We start from the raw sequence: 17,792 nt of genomic DNA, 5'->3' as shown, positions 1-17,792 counted from the left end.
GGCCTCGGCCGCCGATTGGCTGAGGGGAACGGGGAGCGCGCGGGGGAAGCGCACGCACGTCCGCCGCCGGAGAAGCGTCTGCCTCCCGATTGGCGGCTAGGCGGCGCCGCACGGACCGGGAGGGGCGGGGCCGGTTGCCTCAGCTGCTGATTGGCTGGAGACGCCGGACGGGGGGGGGTGAGGTGGGCGCGGGCTCAGATTGGCGAGAGTGCGCGCGCCCTTGCGGAGGCGTGCTCGGATTGGCTGGGCGGCGCGAGGCGGCCGGGGTCCGTTGGAGCGCGGAGGCTGAGGGGTTCGGCCGGCCGTGCCCGTGCGGCCGCCGGCGTGGCGGCGAGCGGCGGCCCGAGCCCGCCTGCGCCGTGTCCCCCGCCCCGGGCAGCCCGCTCCCCCCGGCCGCCGCCCCCCGGCAGAGGTGCGTGCTCGGCGCGGCGGAAACGGGCGCTGGCGCGGGCCCGCTGCGGGCACCGCTACCGCCCGCGGGGTGGGAGGGTGCGGGGCCTTGCGGGGAGGAGGGTGCCCCGGCCCCCGCCGCTACCCGGCCGGGGTGCGGGGACGGGCGGGTCCGGGGGGCGCCCCTCCTGCCCGCAGAGGTCTTGGGGGCCGGCACTGAGCCGGGAGCCCCTCGCCTCGGCCGCGGGAGCTGCGGGATTCGCGGAGGTTCGCCGGGCTCCGGGCCTGGCGCGGAGGAAACGCCGGGCGGAGCGAACCGCGGGCGCCATGGGCGGAGGGGAGCCGCGGACACCTGGGGGAGCCTGGCGGGTCGCCTGCCCCGCGCTCCGGGCCCGCCGGTCTCGAGGCTGGCGGTTCGCGGCGGGAGCGGTCAGGGTGCCCCGGGGCTCTCGGCTGTGCCTGGTTGGCGCATCTTGTAGCTGACAGATGCTCGCGTAGAACCTGCAGGCTTCGTTCCTTTGTAATTAACGGGAGACACAATCAGGGCAAAAGTAGCATAATCACAGCAGTAACGGCAAAATCGGGGTGGCAGTGTTATTTTTTTCTGCGGAAAACCACTACTTTCTTGATAAAAAAGCTTGGGTTTTTTCCCCCCATTTTTTTTAGATTGGCTTTAAATGTTTGAAGAAGGAGCTGAGCCCCATAAAGTGGAAGTTGCCCTAAGAGACTTCTCAGTGTAATTCAGGTAATGTGATCTGTTGTGACTACCTGGAGTATGGAGCTTAAAAACTTGTATTATGTAACTGATACCAGTTGCCTGTTTGTCACACGTAACTGATATTGAAATTTTTCATCTATTACAAACTTCTGGCACAAGGTGGTGATTTCTGCATTTTATGTGAAGTATTGGATATATAAGATACTCCTACATGAGATGCAATCCTGCTTTAAAAAAAAAAATCCCTTCAATTAGCTTCTTGTGCAAGTTTGATTTAGGTCCCTTAGCTGGGGAGGTGAAGCTGGTGAATATTCTTATGGAGAGCTAAGAAAACCTAAGTGGTACACAGAGCACCAGCGTAGTACTTTCTTCTTTCGGCGGGGATTGGTGAGCCACTGAGAACAGGCTGGAAAGCACAAGGATACTTTGAAAGTTATTTCTGTGCTGCTTGAAATGCATGTCTAATAGAATCAGAGTTATTAACGTTAGAATTTGCTCAATAGTTGTGCATTATTGCCCTTTAAAAATGCTTTGTACTTTCAGTTTTCTTACTCTGGTTCCTAAAACTGACTCTACAGTCTGATGCTCTGTCTGGCGTGGCTGCCCAGTGACAGAACATTCCATGTGCCTGAACCAGTGGTTCAAAAAGTCAGAAGTCTCAGTTCCGGGTTTTAGAAAAATTGGGAAATGCTGGACTGAAGAACTGGGCCTTCTCTTCCCCCCTTCCCTTCTTTCTTTTCCCTGATAAGCGTGTATGATCCTATACTGCTAGGTGGCTTCATAATGTACACCCAAAGGAAAGGAGGTAACTCAAAAGCGTTGGTTTAACGCTGTTGCTTTTTGCGTTTTCTCCAAAGGATATTTTGGGTTAATTTTGGGGAATTTAGATAAAAGGGCGAACATGCTACTGGCCTGAAGACTTCCTGTTTAGGGAAGCTGGAAAAAGGAGAATTAATCAGTATAGACAGTGTAGGGCAGTCTGAGCAGTAATTTCTCTCACCAGAACATGTACAGTTGGCGAAGGCTGTCTGTGGCCTATGCTACAGTCTTTTCTGAAGTTCTTTTCCAGCAACATCATTCCTTTTGACCCTTACATTCTTGCTATGCTTTCATCTGTCCAGGATGCTGCTCCAGAGGTAGCTTGTCCTATTTAAATCCTCTTTGGGATTTCTGCTTCTTATCTTTATCGTACATAGGATTCTTGTCTTTGTTGTATAGCTGTTTGATGATGTATCCCCAATCAGCTGCTGAGGTCTTGTTCAGTACCAAGAAGGCAGCTTCCCACTCTTGTGTTGGGGATGCTGGAATTTGTGGTCTGCTTGTTACTTATCTCACGTATAAGAGGGCACATCCAGTAGACCTCTGTGTAAGCGCCTTGTGACAACCCCCTCATTGTTCATTAGAGTTTTTGTTGTGATGAATACAGAAGCCATGTCAGTATTGTCTCAACCCCCCTGTTTTTTTTGCAGCAAACTGCTTCTTGTTTTAGGCTGTAGGTTATTTAAAATGGTAAATTCCTTTGTATATTGTCTGTGCTGCAGCTAGTATGTTCAGGCATCTGGTTTACCACAGAACCTACGTGTTGCAATAACAACATAAATTTTAAGAAGTTAAATGATGAATGGTATAGAAAACTTAGGAAGAAGCCATAATGCAAGAACAAAGGCTTTTGCAGTATCATAAAAGCATGATTTTCCCATCACTTTAATTATATTATACACTCGGTACCACAGGGTGGCATTAGGACTGACAACTTACAATTCCTTCTAGCCATGGCCATATGTTATCTGTTGCATGTTGTGCAAGCTGACAGGTTTTGAAGAGAGAGAAAATCAGGTCTTGAAGTTTAAACCAACAACTTCGGATTAGTTGGCATGTTAACCAGAGCGCACAGCACATACTCTGGATGGTTCAGAGAGTCTGGCTTCATGTGGCTGGTCTGTTACAAGCTTTGTAGAACCTAAATGATGTGTTCAGATAAGGCACTTTTTGCAAACGGTTTCCTAGAACTTTTTTTGGAAGGAAAGGTAATTTTTGTAGCTCGGACATGGTAGTCTGTAGCATTGACACTATCCTTGTAGTTACAGAATACATCACCTGATAGAGGCAGACACAGTTTCCCAGCAGGTGTGAATGGTTGGCTTTCAGCATTCCACTCACAGCACAGCCTCGTTCTCTTACCATTATCTATCCCTGCCACTTTTTTTTTTCTTTGTGGTTTCAGGGTTATTTTATCTGGTGATAAGGATTTGAATTTATAATATTTGTATTAAGCTATTACTTATTTTTTCTTTTCCCATTGAGTACCAGGGAGAAGAAATCGTGATTGTATTGTTTGTGTTTGGTTTAGTGTTTAAACTGATAAACTGTGGCTAAACTTAGTATATTGTTTCATGGATCTTTTCCAGTCCTGTGGGCTATCAGGGGCTACTAGAATGGATGACAGTATTTTAATTTCTTGGCTGTGCTTAAGTAATACAGATTTATAAAAATACTTGCAGCAGTGAAAATTTTTAGGCAAACTAAATCTGGAAGAAATGCTAATAAACCTTGTAATAATCTGTTGTGGAATTTTATTTGGCCAGTTGTCTCTCTTTGGAAATGAATGGAGTTAGGAAATGTTTCATATCTAGGAAATGAATGACAGCAGGTACCAATTCATGTCTAAATTTTAAAAAGATTGGGTGAATAAAGTGTGTACTATAGTTAAAAAAACCACTTAAAATCATAATAGCTTTACTGCAGGTAGTTACTGACTGCAAGCATGAAGTATTTTTTTTTGTCTTTATCAGTCTTGCTGCTTTCAGGTGCAGATTTTTACTTCATTTAAGAGGCTGAGGAGTAAGAAGGCTGTTTTGCCAGAAAGCAAATGGTGAGGGAGCCTAGTCCCTAAAATTTTTTTTTAAACAAGAAAAGTTACAAAGCTAAGGGGTAAGAACTCATCATTTTACAGAACACAATGGCAAGCATGATCAATTAAGTTTCACATTTGGCTTATTTTGGTTTTCATTTCTTAAGAAAGAAAACAAAACTTCATTTGTGTCCACAGTTGGTCAGATAGTTGGAATGTTAAATTGAAGATAATTAGAAAAGCAGCTGACAATGTTGTATGTTATATACAGTGTACAGAGTCAGTGTTACAGATGTGTACATGGGAACATTGATAGAAGACTGTAGAGCTGAATGTTAAGGGCTGAATAATCTAAAAGGGTTTTTGTAACTTAGTCTGCGAAGATAAGTTAGATGGGAGGCAGGGAAGGGATGAAGTTTCCAGTTCTACTATACTGCGTTCTGTGTTACTGCTTGTAGGTCAGTTTCTAGTGACAACAGAATATACACTGAGAAGAAACTTACGGCAACAGTAAACATTAAGAAAGCTTGACTGGGTAGTAGTATCTGTTAACTTGTTATGGTTGTGGTCGTACAGGTTGTATAGCAGTGCAGACAGCAAATTATTTGGAAGCAGGTGTGCTATGAGGTGCGCACATGTCCTGGTTTTGGCTGGGATGCGCATTAAAATGTTTCTTGCCCTGGTTACCTAGTGAATGCAACCAAAATATGGTTTGGGGTGGGTTGTTTTTTTTCTAATACCTTGCAATATGAGCAAGCACATCTTGAGAGGCTTAACAAGGATTGCAAAGTGGAGCAAACTAGCTGTGCTCTATCCAGGGAGAGGTGTTTTGGGGACAGGCAGAATGCTACATTAGAAGTGCAATACTATTCTTTGAGTTTATTTATATGATTTTTTTCTTTGTTGCAGTGCTTATGGAATCTTAATTATTGTGGGTTTGTCTTTCTTTATTTTATAGAATGATGACATCAAAGGAAATGCAGAGGCAGTAGGGAGGCACTGGTGGTTTTTGACAACTAGTTTGGGTACAGCCAAATTTCTGAAGAAGGTATTGTATGTTTCTGGCAGCTCAGACAAAACCAAAGTTACCTGGGATTATACACGTGTTCACTTTCCCATTGGTAGTGGCAACACTTTGTAGGCTTGTGAATTTGGTGAGGATGATTTTACATTTTAATGTAGGAGATAAAATGATCACTATGTAAAGATTTAAAATTGGGTAAGCTTTTTTCCCCTTCTAATTCAGTTGTGATTTTGAAAGGAGTTCACATTGTCACTGCCCCTTTGGCTGGAACTTAGCATTTCTATGGGTGTGCCAAAGGAGCAGTTTGTGTCAACTTTTTCTCATGTGCTGAATCTTTTAATGTAAGGTGAATACATCTGAAGTGAGGTGGGGAGGGAAGGTCTTGCATGGATTACTAGTGATTGATGAAGATGGTAGCAAGTGATACAGAACTAGAGGCGATGACAGATACTGAAAATGGTATTGTCTAATATTGATGTGGATGAATTGGGAGGAGAGTAGTGTTTATGCACTATACTGTTGTCCACCAGCACGAGATCTGGATTAGTTTGCGTCCTGTCAGAGTTCACATTTGTGTGGTATCCTGCTGGTGCTGCATTCCTTACTCTGTTCATGCTCGATCGCTTAATCTAGGTTAATAGAGAAAAGGGCAAAAAAGTAACTCAAAACAATTCCTAATAAATAGTTCAGTTTGGTGAAGAGGCAATTTTAGAATTTTTCTCTTGTGCTCTAATAAGCATCTCTGGGAACCTGCAGATTAAAATGGCTAGAAAGGTTTTTGTAAGATTCACGTTGGAAAAGCTGAGAAGCACAGATTGCACAGAAATCCCCTCCAGTGTTATAAAGAAGATGAATCTTCCCTTCCTGAGAGGGAGAGGTAAGCTATTAATTAGGGTATTTCCAAGTTCTTACTGCTTGAAAATCATGGTGTAATATTTCATTTCTTATCTAACGTTAACATTGCTTTATTTTAAGGGAATAATTTTAACTGCTAAATTTGCTCTTGTTTGCAGGCTTATGGTAAACCTTATGTGTAGGCATTACTTTTAACTTCAGTCTCAGAATCACCAGGGCAGGTTGTAAAAGCCTCTTTCTATTCCTTAGGCTTTTGGGCAATAAAGAAAAATAAGAGTTTGTGATGTCTTTCCAGTTATTCAAGAAAAGCATTTTTGTATTCTAGGTGCTCTGTGTCCTACTGCTATGCATCCTCTCTTTTAGTTTGCTGGGAAACAGATCAGGCTATGCAGTGTGTGTTTAAACATGCAGTGTTGTCCTGAATAGCTTCCAGTTTTGCTGTTCCCCATGCTTAACAATTCCCTGCTTACTAAATATGAATATGTATTGCTATGTACCTAAAATAATACCTTATAATGTTCTTTTAAACCTTTCTTTGGTTTTGTGCCTTAAACTTCCCAGGAAGTAGGCTATGAATAATACGGTGCCAGCTGTTGGTTTCATCAGCTTGTCTGTAGTCTTGCACCTGACCTGTAAATTCTTCAGGGCAGGGATTTCTGTCTGTCTGGGTGTTGAACAAACAGTTACATATGTGAAGTGAAATCTTGTGTTACAATAATTGGAATGGTTTGGAACTCTACCTGGATTTGAATTTTTTCTATCTTGTCTTGAGGTAATCTGGAACTTCTTTTTAAAATAGTGTTAAAAGGTTTTTGAAAGAAACCTGTGGTTAAATACTCTTGTGTCTAGTAAAATCTTTACCAATTTCTTACTAGTTGGGAAGATAAAATTGCTGGTCTCCTCATGGGGCTCAGACCAATGTTAAGGTTGTTTTCCATAACAGTAAATTAAAGCAATAAGGACTGGCTGAGGATGTATTGCTGCATGCAGTGTCCTGTAAAAACAAAACAGATGCTATTTTGTGCCTTGAAAAAAATCTTACAGTTTAAACAGAAGCAGCAAGGCATGGAGTAGGGAAATGTGTAGTTCTCAATACTGGTTTTTTTTTCCCCTAAACTGCTTGATTGCCCATTCATTTTCAAGAAAGTTTACTGTATAATATTGCATGGTTTTGCAAAATCTTCTTTAAGAGTAGCTTTTGAGCCACTGTATTAAAAAAAAAAAACCAAAAAACATTGATTTGTATAGAATTTCACTGCCAAGTTATAATCCATTCTCTTGGTCTTAGTTTAGTGGGTTTTTTTTTCCACTTACGCCCTTCTAGACTGAAGTCAGTTCTGACTTGTAAAGGTCTTATGCAAGCATTTGAGTCCCATACTTTTAAGAAAGCTTCATTTTAAAAATCTGTGAGATCCGGACCTTTTAAGTTTTTAGGAAATTAGGAAGATTCATATTATTTCTCAAAGATGCTCTGTTACTCCTGTTGCAACAGATACAGAAGCAACATTTTAAAGTATTTTTAATACTTCTGTGTGCCATTGCTTTTGCTTTGATTACTTATCCCATATGGTGATGGGAACAGAATTTGAAATTTTAAGTTAAACTAAGACAATTATCAGGAATGGTTAAAACAAACTTTAAAATATGTTGCCAGTCTACTTGCATGAGTATAAAAGGCTTATCTTTTTGTCTTCCTGGATTTTGGTCTAAGTGCATTAGATGTGTCCCTCTGTATTAACTTCTAGATCAATTTCTTTTTCCTAGTTAGAGGCATTGGGGAATGGAAGAATACCTTTAATCAACTGCATATATTAATGTTTGACTGCAGATAAAAGGGAGATCAAAATATGAACCAAGAGAGGATGAAGAACAAAGAAATGAGTAGGCAGATTCAGGTGTTTTGGATAGACAGAGAGGGAGATGAGGGAATGAAATCAATCTTTGGGGTTTTTGTTCAAATTCTTAGTAAAGACAAAGTAAAAATACTTCAGCATCTTTCTACTGAAATCCATCGAAGGTGAATAAATGATACTCATATCATAAATAAACTTAACTTTTATACTTTAACAAAGCATTATGACAATTTAGAAATAATTTGATTTTTTTAAATCAAATGACAGTTGAAGCCATACAAGTTCAGAAGCCCAAAACAGATGATTGAAGTACTAAACCTGATGCAACAGCAATAACCTTTTTCTGCAAGTACAGATATGCCCTGAGTTTTTATTCAGTGTCTTCATCCCAATGACAGGTTCATTCAAATTTGTAAAAGTGAATGAACTGACAGGGGATGAAAGCTTCTTGTTAAACCACCTGTGAAGATGCATTCTTCTAATTAGAAAACTGGCAGAAAGTTCCTAAACTTCCTTCCATGTGAATTGAGTACATTTAAGATCAAAATATGGCCCGAACTGCTATTCTGAATTTTTTTAAATTATTTAATTTCTGAACACAAATAGGTATAAGCACAATTTTACCCTCGCACAACAAATGCAGTTGTCTTACCAGTGATATCAAATATTATTTCTGCTAGTAAAATGCAACATCAAGAATCTGAACAACTCAAATTTAATAATTCATAAATTATTGTGTTTCTATGTTCTTCTGTTCAGCTTGATTAGGCTGCATTTCAATGCAAACAGATGTCTGGAAACGGTTATCAAATCATAAAGGTCAGAATTTCCTTTGGGGTATCTCTTAAAAGTGGAAATAAAAAATAAAACAATTTACTTGAGAGATATTTTTCCCCCTCTAACAGATTTAGTGACTCAGTAATCAAGAAGCAGTGAGGAAGCACCTGAAATTGCAGATACGGAACCCAAATGATGAAGTTTTAAGTTCATAGTCTCTCACATAGTAGCATGTCGTTACAGTAGCAGGTAGGGAAGGAGTGTGACTTCTTGGATGGTGGCTCTAGTTAGTGTGAGAATATAACGGCTGCTCTGTTAGCTGAGATTAATTACATAGTCTCCTTCCCCTCCAATCTGAGGAGGAAAAGCTGCTTATTTAGGCCGTTACCTACAGCTGATGAGCTCCAAGAAGAGCGAAACCTTTTAAGATAGGTCCTGTAGTATTGGCCTAACAATCTTCGGAGTGGCTTGTTTTCATTTTTGTGCTTAAGCTGCAAGTACAATCAGGAACCACTGAAATGTGTGGTCCAGAGTCATCAGCGGCTGAAACTGTTACAGCAAGTCATGGGGAAAAACAGGCGTTAGGTTTTAGTTTTTATGTATGTATGGTTGTTTTCTCTCCAGCCAGGTGTACGTATATAATGCACGCATGTATGTGTTGTGGGCGTGGGAGAGAGCTTTCAAAGTAAGGAAAAGGGAGAGCTGTGAAACAGAAGACTGGAATATAAACAGGAAAAGAAAAAAACCGCAAGAGAAATAAGAAAAACGTTTGAATTTGTGGTGCCTATGAATGTATTTGAGGTGGTGACTGACTGTAGAATTCTCCACAATTACTGATATAGCATTTATAAATCAGCTTTTATATTAACTTTGTCATAGAGCTTACTCGGGAAGCGAGAGATCAGTGTTATTGGAGGGAGAAGGTGAAAGCATAAAGGGAAACGGTAAACTTCTTGAAGGTTTGCATCAAGTTAATCAACTGTAGTTTTGTAAGTTACTATAGCTTATGCATTTTTTTGTGCTTTAAGGTGAACATTACTTTGATGTACAAATATGTACGAATGATGTACAAATTTGTACAAAGTATGTACAAATAACTGTTAGCATGTAATGATTTTTTCTAATACTATTTAATAATTAAACTGCATTTCTTTAGTGAATATTTTACTGCAGTACAGATAATTCCCTGCTGATTTTCAACATTATGAATTTAAATAATAGGCATCTTGAACTAAAATCTCCCATGGAACTGGTGGCTAGTCTCCCTGTTACAGTAAAAAAATATCCTTTTTTATATACATATAAGTAAAAATAAATTATTAGTAGTATTATTATATGATAATGTCTCGGTAACTTTCAGCCTCTGTTCTGAATACTTAGAAAAGCAAGTTGAGCACATGCATTATGATAGAACTGTTGAAATTGGAGCATGTTGCAGCTTACTTTCAGTCTCTCCAAAGTTAAATCAGCAAATACAATCTGCATGGTGTCAGGTGCTGGCTGCGGCAGTAACTTCAGCTTGCAAACTTTCATTTCTGATTTCAACTTGAGCATGCTTGACCTAAGACTTCTAGACTGTGGTCAGTGTTAGTACCTATACTGACTTTTCCAGTACATAAAAGATAAAATCTCTGCTAGTAGTGGGTTCATCTTACTGATTTCAGATTTTTTTTCTTAAACAAAGCTGCTGCCTCTTGACATAAAGCAGAATCATCTTCTGTGGAACCAGCACCTTTCTTTCTTTAAATTCAAGCACTGTTCTGTTGCTGCAGGGAGGAAATCCTACTTCACTGAGTCAGACTTGAGCAGAGCACTCACGTGCTCTCTTGCAGGTTTTCTGTACTTCCACCTGAGGTGGTGAGTGTCAGTTCAGCTTGTGCTGCCAGAGAAAGAACTGATGTGAACACCAGAACCTCAGGAGCTAATGTTTACTTCCAGTTCTCCATAATTAATCAGAATCCTTGAAACTCTGGGAGACATCCAGCCAGAGGAGATAGTCTCTGGCATGCAAATTGAACTGCAGTCAGTTTTAACAGTCTTTAAGGAAAAAAAAAAAGTAGTAGGTTGAACCCACTCTTGGTCCCATCCTTAAGTGAACAAGAGCTTTTTTTGACGTGAGTGTCCTTACCGGATTGCTAAGTGTTACAAAAAGCTTTTTGAGCAAGAAATACCTATGGAGATCGTCCAGGACAGACCACGTAGACTCACTGTCACATCACCATGACTGGAAGCAGAGTAAGTTATTTGATGATACTGCTTTTGCTAGAACAACAAAACAGGATGTTCATCATGAAACACCTTTGTGTGTGAAACTCACATCTTTATCAGATTTAGGTTTTCCCCTCTAAAGAGACTGCTGGTGATACAGATGGCTTGTGTCCAGGCGTATTTCTTTAAGCTCTGGAAGTTTCAGCCTTTGGTTGAATTGTGTGTTATTAAAGCTAAGGAAATTAATTCCAGTGGTGTTCTTGAGTTATTTGTATGGGCATCAATTCTATATGTTTTGACAATCTGCACTTGAAGCAATCTGTAGACCTCTGATTCATTTTTTTTCCAATTCAGTTGTGAGGATAGTATTTACTTTGACCGTAACTTCTATTTTCTATCTTGCTGCTAAAATGACACACGTTTGCTTTATATCATACAATATAGATTTTTAATTTGGAAACACTGGAGTGGGGAAGGGGGAAGCAGAACAAAAACAGGCTAACACATTATCTTACTGCTAAGAATGCCTTGGTATATATAGAATAATAGAGGTAAGAAAAACATACCTGTCTACTTTTACGAGCAAGGTTACATTTTTGGGCAGAAGGCAAATGCAGCTAAAGAGTCCGAGATCCAATTCCTTACAGTCTCACTATCCCCAGGTTAACTTTGTCGCTGTCATAAACAACAGTGGGTAATCACAAACAAGTGACTGGAGGGTGAATGGTGAGGCATCTGCTGAAAGATATCTATTAAAAATACAGTCAATTATTATTAAGTTTAGGACTGTTAGCTATTGAGTTTGTTCTCTTTTATTGTCTAGTGTAGAGGCATGTCAAGTTACGCAAATAAGAGTGAGAGAGGGGAGAGGATAAACTGGCAGTCTGGGTTGATATGTCTGCTCCTAGGCTCTGAACTGTCCCTCAGGAGTAAGCATCCTGATGCTTTACTTTAGTTCTGTAAAAGCTTCAGACCAATGCTCAGTCATGGTAAAAAAAAAAAAAAAAAGCTTAATAGTCTTCAAAAATTTTTTAATATTCTATTAAGAATATTAAAAAAGAAGACAAGAATGTTGTTACTGCTGCTGTATAAAGCAGTGGTGTGCCTACTTGTTAAATACTCTTCTGTTTCTGCTTCATCTCTGAAAGCAGATGATGGAACGAGAAAAGGAATGGTAGAAGATGATAAAGATCAGTCATAAGTATGAGTGATTTCTCGGCAAGAGACAGCTAGTCTTCAGATTCTTCTGCCTAGAAAAGAGATGATGTCTGAGGATTATTTTTGTCTTCTCCAATACAGAAATGGGTGGAGGCAAGGGGAAGCATGAAATAGAACTATGCAGTAAAGAGTCTAAAAGAAGCAGAAAGATGATGAGGAACTCATACTTTTGGTCTGACACAGTGTGGTCATTCTTATGTTTCTGTTTAAAATAAACAAACAAAACCCACACCCCTACAAAGCTCCAGGAGTGTAGAATGGAATTTTACGGGTTTCTCGATCATACAGGCAGGACTTGGTACTACAACTTTAACCCTGACCTTTAAAGCAAAATCCAGCCTTTTCAGAATAATTAAAGCGTAACATCTCTGAACCTAATTAGAAATATCTATAGTTTCCTGTGAAATTCAGAGGTATTTGATTTCTAGCTTTATATAAATAGCAAGAAGTATTGTCTGAATCTCAAACTGCTTGGCTTTGAAGAAGTTGAAGTATCTCTACTGGTAGGTGAGAACTTTTTTTGCTGCAAGGACCTTTTGGGGAACCTTGCATTTCTGTGTAATTATTCTGAAATTCCATGGTGTTTTAGAGTGGGGTAAAGAAAGCAGACTTTTCTAATTAGACACTACTAATCCCAAGTCTTGGTGTCTTAATTTGTAGGCTCTTTTGATTAATTCTACATTTGAGGCACTCAGTGTAGATGGCAGGAAGCCTAAGGGAAGAAATAAGAAATCATTAGGCCTAGTCTACAGAAAACAGTTGTACTATCTAGCATTGAAAAGTCTGAGGCTGGATGGAGGTCGGGCATTTTGTACCACGGCCAAAACTTCAGAACGCTGTCTGTCACTTTTGGTATTTGTGTATGCAGTTTCAGACTGTGCTTAAACACTGAAGTTAGGATTTAACAGTTCCCTCTCAGTTTTGCCCATTCCCCTTGAAGTAGACGTACCAAGGTACAGTATGTACTGTTGTTTGTGTAAGTCTGATTAATACTTAAGGTAGTTTTCTATTAGAACTCCCTCCTAACTTCATCTTCTGAATCCATATTGATTCTTGCATGGGTTCTTCATCTGCAAGTTCTAGGGTTTGTAGGCATATGCACCTTCAGGCAGCATGCAGCTACACGTACTGAAAGCTACAGGAAAATGAAATGCATCTCATTGTTGCATTTCATGGCTAGAGGAAGACTTAAATTCACAGTTAGTTTATTTTGGAAAAGCTGGTTTTTCTGCTCTCCACAGCAGTTTTGATCCTTACCTCTCATCTTTCAGTTTGCCCAGGTCAAATAACATTGTGTGTATTCTGCACTGCTGCTGCTGGCCATTCCAGTCATTGCTGTGCAGAGCAGTGATCCACTGTTCTTCTCCACTTCTCATCTCCTTGTTCAGTCTGTTGTGGCTTTCCATCCCAGGCTTTTCCTAATGTCATGCACATTAATTGCTATAGTCACCTCTTAGCCTGACCTTGGCTGCATAGCTTTCTTGACACGAATGTGTTGATTTGGGCTTACAGGAGCAGAGTGCACTCAGTACGTGCTAAGGAATGGCAAAATAAGCTGAGATCCCTCCAGGTGGAGGAAAGGCAGCAGGGGAGGAGATAACGTTACAGAATTATAAAATCATGAATGTCATGGAGAGAGTGGATAGCGATTAATTTTTCTGCGTGTCTCAGCAGAAAAACCCGGAGCCTTGTGAATCTGGTAGGAGGAGGGAGGTGCAGAAAAGCCAGTGTGGTGGTTTGTTGAGCTGTGGGATTCGTGTTTGGAAATTCCTGCTGCACAGCGCGAATGTCAAATTTATGGGGCACTAAAGGGACAAACAGGCTTGTGGGGGTGAAAGGATGTTGGTGGTTACTAAATACAGAGAATCGCTTTGGCTCAGCAAGTCTCAGTGCAGCAGGGTTTTGGAAGTTCTTGGGAAGTTTTTCTGTATGCTTGCCCCATCCTTTTGTTCTTCCCTGCTCACCTGCTTTGGGTTCGTTTTGGTGATGGGATACTGCATTGGCTGGATTTGGCCCAGTAATGTGCTGTTACTCTCTTAGCAGAACTTTGCAATAAAATAATTAAGGCTTTTAAGCATGACCAAGCATTTTTCTTCTTCTAAATCCCTATTTAGCACTTTATCTGAGTTCTTTTTTGTGGCTTGGGTCCAACAAACTTGATTTGGGTTACTCTTATGGAAATGTTCAGGTCCAAAGCTGACATTTTGTGAATGTATAAGAACTTTCTGCTGTTCATAATGTGAAATACTGACACTTTTAGATATATGTTGCTGCTGTCCTCCTTGTAGCAGTGTAGTGTCTGGTTCCTGCAGAAATGGGCTTGGGCCTTCTTCAGTGTATGCTATGTAGTTACCACACACTAAAATGGTAGCGTATGTTCAAGAGACAGGAGAGAAATGCAGTGCTCTTCTGTCAGATAGGCATGGATCTGTGTGTGCCGCTTCTCCCAAGCGTTGCTAATGTGTCGGGATTTTAAAGAATGATGAAGTAGATACCAAGTGTTTAGAAACAGCTCATCATCAAATGTGAAGGACAAAACTGAATGGAAAAAACCCTCCTAAGTACCTGTTTAAACATGTAATGTGATACTGGAGAATCCCAGTGCATTCACATTGTCCTCTGTTGGTACATAAATATTTTTTAGCATTTCTTCTCCCCATATGTTCATTCTAAGCATCCATCTTGTCATTTCAATCCATGCATGTTTCTTGGCACTTTTCTGATGCATTGTGCCACAAATGTTTGAAAAACACCCAATCAAACAACTAACATGTAACTAAAATGTACAACCAGACAAAAAAAACCACCAAAAAAATCCCTACCAAAAAACCCCACACTGCCACCCCCTTCCAACACAACCAAACAGAAAAAAACAATAATGCAGAACAAACTGCAATTTACCTTTTTTTTTTTCTGATGTTGAACACTGTAATTTGCATCCTTAACATAATTGCAGTTATTCTGGGTTTAGTTCATTCCTGGTTTGAACTTGAGATAGGTTTAAAGTGCAAAGATGGATGTAGACTTTCCCTCTTTCTCCTTCATCAGCAAGGGATCCTTCTGTATCTGATTGCTCAGGCTTTAAAAATGGGTTTGTCAATTATTCTAATGGATCTCATATGACTAATGTAATTTCCACAACTTTTCTAAGTATCTGCCAGTTTGTCTCTTTTCTCTCTCTGCTATTTGTCTGTACAATGTGGGACACTCTGGCCCAGAAATATAATTTCTTACATGTTTGTCCCGTCACAGATAATAGCAGGAAAGAATCAGCACGGAGAGCTGGTGAACCTAAATAGTAACAGGTTGTTTTGGTGAGCAGGTACGTGACTGTTGAGCTGCTCGCCTAATGCAAATTTCAAATCTTTTGCTCCCTTCAAGAAAGGCAGGGGACATGGAGGAGGTCCTGAGGCAATGTTCCTTGGGACATGATTTTCCTGAGACCGCACCTGAAGAATCTGTACAAGATAATTCCAGAGCTATGGGTGAATCGGGCTTTGTTGATGTGTCCCTGCAGCATTCCATAATCATGGAGAGACCACTTTAAGTTATTCAGGTCTCACTTCAAGGACGTGGATGAACATCTAATTCATTCATTTGCTTTGCAGAGATCATGAAGGGTAATGCTAGCTCCTTCAAAATTTTAAAAAGTATATGTCTTGTTCAATCTAACCTGTTGAGCTATGGGTTATGTATGATAGTGTTCCATGACCATGGCCCAAGCAGCTTGAATGACCTCTTAGAAAACTCAAATCCTGACACCTGCAAGGCAGTGAGGTGTCTGAGGGGAAAAAGCTTGATGTGACTTCCAATGTACATGTTAGCACAGAGCAGCAAAATTAATTGCAGACTTAATATACAGGATTAGTCTTACACCCTGCTTCATCTGAGCCTTTAGTCCTTTCCTGGGCCTCATCTGTGATACTTGCACAGCCTCTCGAGTGGCGGTGGTGAATGGGAGTATCTGGCATTGCCATCTGCTTTTCCTTGCTGGTTGGTAGCATGTCTCTGTGCCTTCTCTGAAAGCAGAGTAGGAGGCCTCTCCCATGGGTTTAGCTGGAGTCTGTGGGCTCTAGTAGGTAATTGCTGGGAGAAATGATGGTTACGGTATCTCTAGTATCACTCTGTCTTGCCACTCTGGTGCGAGGCAAGTTCCCCAGGGACTGGTTCCAGCTTTGCAGAAAAATGAGATTGGCTTGGAAACAGGGGGTTTGGAAGGTGGAGTGAAGGACATGTGTACCTGAAGCCCAAGGACAAGGTATAATACTATCATGATGATTTTTTTTGGTGTCGTAGAAGATTCAGATGATGTCCCTTGTGTCTTGATGGAGTCTCTACTAAAAACAACTTAAAAGATCAAATAACTAATTTACCTGCTGGAGTCCATCTGTTGTGGCATTTAGAGTGGCGCTAGCACTTGAAGTAAAGCTAACGACTGGTACAGTAATGGGCATTCTTCAAGATGGCGTGCATGTTTTAAGTGATGAGGAAATAAAGAGAATCTTAGTTAGCTCCAAAAAACTCTTAGGTCTGGGGCATTGTATGAGGATAGCTGGAACTTGTGGGTGAACAAAATGCATCACATGGGTGACATTTCCCAGTGCCCAGCTCTGTGAACAGCTGCTCCAGTCCCCTGTGAAGTACAGCTCGAGACAATGCATAGTGAAGAACCTTGGTTGAGAAGATAAGACATCCCATTTGCATATATTTATTTAACTTAATAAAATTTATTTTAGGAAGCTGAAAAAATCTGCACAATGCTATTGAGGTTTTTTCCTTTTAAAAATGTAATACAGAAGCATGTTGGTTCTGAGTATGGCTTTCTGTTTTGCTAATTTTCCTATTAGGAAAAAAATAAGAAAATATATTTGCAGATTACTTTATATCACCATACACTTATTTTCCTTTTATGAACAGTTGAGGAAAAAGGTTTTGGTGGCTTTCAAGATGAATGTGTTGCAGCATCTTCACCAGAGAATAATTAACAGGCAATGGACAACTGCTGAGGGAAACTGTTAATCAGAGTGTGTGTGAAGTGCCAAGACACGACTTGCTTTTCCTTGGTTGACATTTAAGCCTGATGAAATCTGTCCTGCCATGTTGCATGAGGGTGAGCTGACTAACTCCCTTAGAGTTAGATTCTGGTGTAATTGTAGAATAATAGTTTGCCTTTTTTTATTTAGATGTTTAAAAAATATTTAAAGAGTTGGTGAATCTGATAACAAAAGAATAATGTAATTTAGTAATTTTAAGTGAAATTTTATGTTCATAGTTAATTTTGCTTTCTTTTCGCTGGAGTTGACTAAATTTAAGCGTTTGTCTTTTAGGATTATATAATGAAGCAACCCATATGAGGTACTAAATTGTCCCTGTGCCTCCTTACCTTGGTGTATCAGTTCAACCATGTTGTTGTTACTACTTTCATCTGCTTTCCTGAGAAAGGGAGCCCTGTGTGACCAAACAACATGGCTGTTTTTTTTTCCTTTCCACCTTAATTATATTTAAGGCCCTTACTTCCCTGTCAAATTGGATCTGACCTCAGGCATCAGGTTTGAAAGTTAAATGCAGCCTTGCAAGTTTTGTTTAAAGCCGGGAGAACCCTCTGCCCCCAAACCCAGCATCCCCACAAGAACCTTAGGCAAGGAAGAGAGATGTTATTGACCTCTGTCAGCCAGGGAAAGGAATACAATGTGCTTTCTCCTTTTGAGCACCAGCAGTGCAAATCTGTACATTGGCTCAGCTGGTCGTGGCGAGGTCTTGCTTGCTTTGTATTGTGCAAACAAAATCGCTTTGAACCGGAAGGGATTCTTTACACAATATTGCTATATGTATATGTATGCAGCTCTGAGTTCTGCAAACTTCATATTAGCAACTAAAATGTTGAGAATGAATGTTTCC

At 40.6% G+C, this 17,792-nt stretch overlaps 1 protein-coding gene across 18 annotated transcripts in view; it reads left to right on the top strand.

The window, feature by feature from the left end:
- Positions 1-210: 210 nt before the first annotated feature.
- The window catches only part of DTNB (dystrobrevin beta), a 214,930-nt gene continuing 197,348 nt past the window's right edge, over positions 211-17,792 (top strand). For 9 of the 18 annotated variants that reach the window (XR_008732692.1, XR_008732691.1, XM_055713177.1 and 6 more), the window contains exons 1-2: positions 211-412; positions 1,057-1,135. The gene's annotated coding sequence lies outside the window, so the exon portion shown is untranslated. Of the gene's footprint in view, positions 413-1,056; positions 1,136-10,226; positions 10,704-16,811; positions 17,005-17,792 lie in introns of those variants that run through there. The other 9 variants (XM_055713182.1, XM_055713184.1, XM_055713181.1 and 6 more) reach the window with 4 other exon arrangements.

The sequence above is a fragment of the Falco cherrug genome, chromosome 6 (genome assembly GCF_023634085.1).
Source record: "Falco cherrug isolate bFalChe1 chromosome 6, bFalChe1.pri, whole genome shotgun sequence".
Taxonomy (NCBI): Eukaryota; Metazoa; Chordata; class Aves; order Falconiformes; family Falconidae; genus Falco; species Falco cherrug.
Note: the sequence above shows the minus strand (reverse complement) of the source record. Positions and strands in the feature narration are given on the sequence as shown.